Genomic DNA, 6,000 nt, shown 5'->3' with positions numbered 1-6,000 from the left:
CTCAGACTGACCCCCCACTCACTAAATGCCTGAGTGAAAGGAGTCATGTCCACACTCTTTGAAAAAGATACTTTTAAGCTAAGCTTAGTTCTCTCATCCCTGAGAAGGGCCTCCTTCCCGAACCCAGGGGTTCACCATTTGTACCCTTATAACAACTGTACTGCCAAAAAAGCAAAAAACTATTTTACAAGATATCCATGACTTTTCTATCAACTTTTACTTGCTTGAACATCTCCTTAAACCCTCTGAAGTATACAATTAAAATATACTCATCTTTAAACTCTTTAAGATCTTACTTATGTACTATGCTGCTATATCAGTTCCTAAATATCAAAGTGGAACAATTAAAAGTATTTCTCTCTTTTCCTTCCTGTTTTCAAGGAAGAGTTAAATAGCTTGATTTAGGTTTTTATGACTTAACAACCTTGTCTCTTATCTCTCTTTACCAAGTGAGATCACTTGCAATTTAAAATTCAGCAAGTACCAAAATCTTCATAATAAATTATTTTCAACAAACTTTAGTTTGAATTCCACAACTCCCAAACAACTTTAAGTCCTTTAGTAACCTTTCAGTATGTAAACAACTAAATTTCAAAGCCATTTACTTTTATTCCTTTCAGACCTCTGTTTAAACCCGAATAGAACCTCCAGTTTAGCTTCCTTTACCTCAAAGTATCACTTATATAACTGATTGAATTCCATCAATATTATTCTGATTTACCATTTGTTCTAGAATTCACACCTATTATTTCTTTATCAATTACTCTTATTTCCTCTGGCTTCTCCTCCTTTACCATTATTGTAAAAAAGAGGAAAGGTACTATATTTAATTGCATGTAATCCTATTAGCTTCCTGGGCTGGTCAAATTTTCTCTTGTTAATTTCATACAGTTTGCACATCATATATCCTTAACCTATTCAGGTGGAAAACTTAATTCTCTTTATAGTCTAAATGCATACATATTTTGTATTCATTCATCTTTATTTTCTAGCAATTTGAGTCTGAATATATGTTAATCTCTAGATCACAGATTCCTTCTTATACATTGTATGCATTTAAAAACCAAAAACCAAAAACCCTTACCTTCCCTTTTGGAGTCATTATTGGCTCTCAGGCAGAAGAGTGGTAAGGGTAGGCAATGGGGGTCAAGTGACTTGCCCAGGGTCACACAGCTGGGAAGTGTCTGAGGCCAGATTTGAACCTAGGACCTCCCATCTCTAGATCTTGCTCTCAATCCACTGAGCCACCCAGCTGTCCCCTATACACATTTTTAAAAACAATTCATACAACTCTTAGTCAAAACAACACTATTTAGAAATTCCATCTTTTGCAAAATACCCAATTCTTAGTACCTGTATTATTAAAACCCATGCATAGATTAACCATTTTAAAAAACAAAAACTTCTTGGGTGTCATATGATTATTTGTTGCTAGTTCTGACAGCACATACATTAAAAGAACATCTCATTTGAAAAATCCCAAGTTTAAATTCTAGAATAAGTTTTCAAGAATAACATTACAACTTTATCTGAATAACTTTTACATTTACAAAGTAAAAACCAAGGCTTAACAAACTTCTAACCATGAGTTTTTGTGTTCAATAAATATTTCACATTTGACTGACAACAGTTACCACAAAAATAAAATTACATTGTACCATATCAACATTATTAGCAATCCTTAACCCTTAAAGTCAAATCTTAAGTGAAAATGCTTCCAATTGTGGAGTAAAATCTTCCTTTTCTGCTCTGAATCTTTCTCTTTTTCACTCCTTTGGGGGCCCATCCAAAGGAAGAAAGAGGAAACATCATTGAACAGATATTTGCTCTTGTCCTCTGCTGAGGATTTTTGACTGTGGGAAGTTCAATCTTTAACTCCCCCTCTTTCTTGTAATGTCCAATTTAAGAATACATAGAGATGAGACTGTGACAAAGACAACAATAAACAAAAACATACAACCTTATGACAAGCATGCTTTAAAAGGAAAAAATCAGTTCTTTAGGATCCATGGTTAAAAAAGAAATGTTTGCTGTGAGAAAGCTCATTAAAACAGTTGCAACACACTGTCCCCTTCAACTGAGGGTGCTGAGGTACAGCGATCAGCCATCTGATTGGCTGAGCTGACTTCCTTGTCCCTTAACTCTCCTGAGAAAGGGGGATTTTGATGTTTCCAATTATATAAATCAGAGGAGGTGAACGGCCAGTAGTGATGAACCGTTAGCCCACCAGGGACCATGGGTCCCACGGTCCGGACAGGGAGGGCCACTGTGGAGGAAGGTAAGTGACTCATTTCAGGAGCAAGAGGGCTGCGGCCCCTTGTCCGATGGGCCGGGGGAGGCGAAGGTAAAACAGGGGGAACTGCCTGGGCAGGAAGTGCTGCCTGGGCTTCCTCCGGTAGGGGAGGGTATATGGGAGCTGGGGAGTTGTAAGGGGGAGGTAAGGGAAGGTCCAGCAGAGATTCTTCTGGGGCTGGGAGGACTGGCGTTGCTGAGGGGTTGGGCTGTCCCTTGCTCTCAGATGGGTCCCCGGCTGCTTTGTCTAGGGCAAGGGCGAGGACTCATGCTGAGTCGGTGTACGGCTTGAGCCATGGGGGAGGGTCCTGAGCCAGGGATTGCCAGGTAAAAATGTAGGGAACCGCTGTGCCCGCATGATCCCAGGTTCCCCCATAAGGCCATTCTACCCCAAAGGGGGCCATTCCGCGATACAAAGGGCTTGGAGTTTCCCTTTGCGGACCTCCAGCCCTAGGTCCGCTGTGCGGGACTTAAAATCCCCAAAGTGTTGGAGAACCCGGTCGATAGGGTAGCTAGGAGAGTTGCCCATTTCCCTTGTGGTAGGGTGGCCAAGAAGATAGAGAGAAGAATAACAGAGGAAAGAAAGATCAAGAAGAGGAGACCGCGTAGTGTCAAAAAAATTCTGTGGGGAGCAACCTCCAGTTGAGCCTTCCGAAGGGAACGGGGAGCCCCAAAAGGCCAAGGCCAGCCAGGCCAGAGGTCCCTCATCCACCCAGGACTGAGTAAGGCGTCCCTCAGTCAGCCCTCGGTATCTAATCTTACAAACCCACAATTTCTCAAGAGGACTCGAGCCTCTTTCTACTTCAGTGGTTTCAGCGCTTTTCCGCCCGCAGGACTCGAACCTGCGCACCACAGAACTTGAATCTGTAGTCTCACAAGGCTTCCACCCACAGAAAGACTCCTGTGCACTCCCGGCCGGCAGGTGGGGCCAATTCAAAGGACTCGAACCTTTTTACCCCCAAGACCCTTTGGCCAGGGAGCAAAGGAAGCAACTCGTGACTCACAGGACTCGAACCCATGACACAGCTAAATTTGGCCAGAACTGAACCTGAGCAGGAAGGGGGGAAGGGAGTAGGGGAGCGGGAGGAGGGGTAGAGAAAAGGTATAGGTACTCACTTCCCCGAGTTCTCAGCCAGCCTTCTCTCGGAGGAACAGAACCGTGATACTATCAGGTCCCTTTCAAAAACAGGTCAAGGAAAACAGCCAGCATCAACCACCCCCTCTCTGGTTAGATATACACCTCTTGCCAGAGATGGACCACGGTCCTTAGGCATAGGCGGGCCATATAATCCCCGGCCAGGCTGACGCCCTGCTACCCATATGCACAGCATGGGCTGTTTTCCCTTGCCATCAAGGCAGCCAGTCACTCAGCAGACACACATCCAGTCACACAGGTAATCCTCACCTCCAGATACCGGTTCCGGGATTTTAGCCAATCGAGTTCCCAGGCTCATTCAGGGTGGCTTCCACTCTCCGTCTGCCGTTCCTAGGGCGTATTCCCAAGTGGACGAGCCCCCATATGTTAGGGTCCTTTTTGGGTGAGCCAAAGGAAACAAGACAGAAGATGCAAAATACACAGAGAGCAGAGCTTTATTAAGCTACACACATTCATACGAGGGGGAAGAGACTGAAAGGAGTGGTCTTCCCCCCTGAGTAGATTCGCAACACCCTTTATATAGTTCATAGCAAGCTTAGAGCAAAAGGTGTTTATCACTCAAAGGGCATGGTCTATTGGCTCGCGCAGGGGCCCGTTGGGTGGGTTGTATACAAGGTCTTATCTAGGATACCCACTTCAGCTTGCAAGGGGTCTTATCTAACATACACACACACAGCCTGTAGGTTTGGGCAAGGGTCAGTTTGGCCATCCACTACAATATATGTATATATTATATTTTTATTATATATATGTATATTAGCAAAAACGAGCAAGCAATAATTCATGGATGTAGACTATACTTTTAGCAACTAGGGTAAAATGGTATCAGTGAAGACCTCTGTCTGGTCATAAATTTAACTGTGGCCTGAAGTAGGTCTGGGCCTTTTACTCTTCCCTGGGGAACCCACAGGCTTCCTGGCTCCCTGGGAACACAGATTTTGTCTACTTCAATCTGAGAATACAGGTTGTCTACTTTACCTTCCCTCCCCATACTCTGTCTCCTTACTGAATTCTCTGATGCCTTGCAGAATTTTGTCCACACATTCTGTGTTTTTCATAGATCTTTTTCAATCCAGCAAGCCTTCATTAAGTGCTTACAATGTATGAAGCACCGTACTAAAAACTAGGGATACAAAGAAAAAAAAAAACCTGCCCTCAGGAAAGATCTGCAGAAGGTGATATTTAGGGTCCAGTGTTGAAGAAGAAAGCCAAGGAGTCTAAGAGGTGTAGGGGAGGAGAGGGAACATTCTAGGCTTGGAAAGTCACAGAAATGGGAGATGGAGTAGCCTGTGTGGGAAGAGCAGATAGGCATGAAAAGGTTAAATTTAGTGGTTGGACTTAAATTATATGAGATAACATGGTTTCCCCGGAGTTCTTATATCTCAAGTCAGAAGTTTATTTACAAAATAGAGGGGAAATAATAAAGTAGAGAAATGTGAGAGAGGTTAGAGAAAATACCTATACTAGTCCTCAGCCAGGAGGGCCCCTGGGAGGCCTCCTCCAAGATGGAAGCTAGTCTCCTAGGAAACTAGGAAAGTAGTCAGCCCTTTTCACTCACTCAACAAAGTAGTCCAGGAGTCAGAATCCAAGTTGATGCCATTAAGTTCCCTTGAAGACTATATCCAGGAGACACTGCTCAGGGATTTCATGGCTTTTATGGTGGTTTCCTGTTCTTGCCCCTTATCACAGGGGCCAATCACAGTTTCCAAATTGTCCAGCCCTGCCCAGGGGCAGAGTCTGTGGGACTGACTTGTCATCTCTAAAGGTGTTAATTCTCCTCGTAGGCCTCACACATTTCTGAGTTGTAATCCAGTTTGGATTCCCATGTTACTGAATTAGCATGTGGGTTGCAGACTTCCTTTTGGAGGTGCAAATTTCTGTAGTAAGAGTTTCCCTTTTTAGTGTTAAATATGGGTGTATTCACTTTTGTTGACATTCAAAGATAGACAAAGGAGAGTTAATATTGTTCTTACAACCTAGTAAGGTATTAAGTAGGGACATTTAAGTTATTGTTTCAGAATAGCCAAAGAGAACCAAGAATTTCTTTTTACATTTCCCATAAATTCAACATTCTCACACCTCCCTTGTAGAGGTTGAGATGCTGGGGATTTAAACAAAAAACAACTGTTCTTATTTACTTTAACTACTTATTTACCAACTATAACCATGCTCAAATGGCTTAGACATTTTTTTCTATTAACTATTATTTAAATTCTGTTAACTCTTGGAAAATACCAAGAAAGAATGTTGCAGCTGAATCACAGCCAAAGCAAAAAGTCTATAGATAAAATTATTGTGGAAATAATTCTCTTGTGGCAGTATTGCAGGGTATCCTAAATTAACCAAGTCCTCACCTTACTAAATTAATTTTGGGCACAATTTTCAAATTCCTGAGTATCTATTAACTGTTAATAAGGGCTACATTTACCACTGAGCTTAGGCCAAGTCTATAGGTGATTTCATACACTACATAGGCACAATTCCTGCCTTGAAGCCCCAAAATGTAGAATGAGTAACGAGAAGCAATTTGGTGTTCTTTCAAAACCCTGTAT

The sequence above is a fragment of the Gracilinanus agilis genome, chromosome 2 (genome assembly GCF_016433145.1).
Source record: "Gracilinanus agilis isolate LMUSP501 chromosome 2, AgileGrace, whole genome shotgun sequence".
Classification (NCBI taxonomy): Eukaryota; Metazoa; Chordata; class Mammalia; order Didelphimorphia; family Didelphidae; genus Gracilinanus; species Gracilinanus agilis.
Note: the sequence above shows the minus strand (reverse complement) of the source record.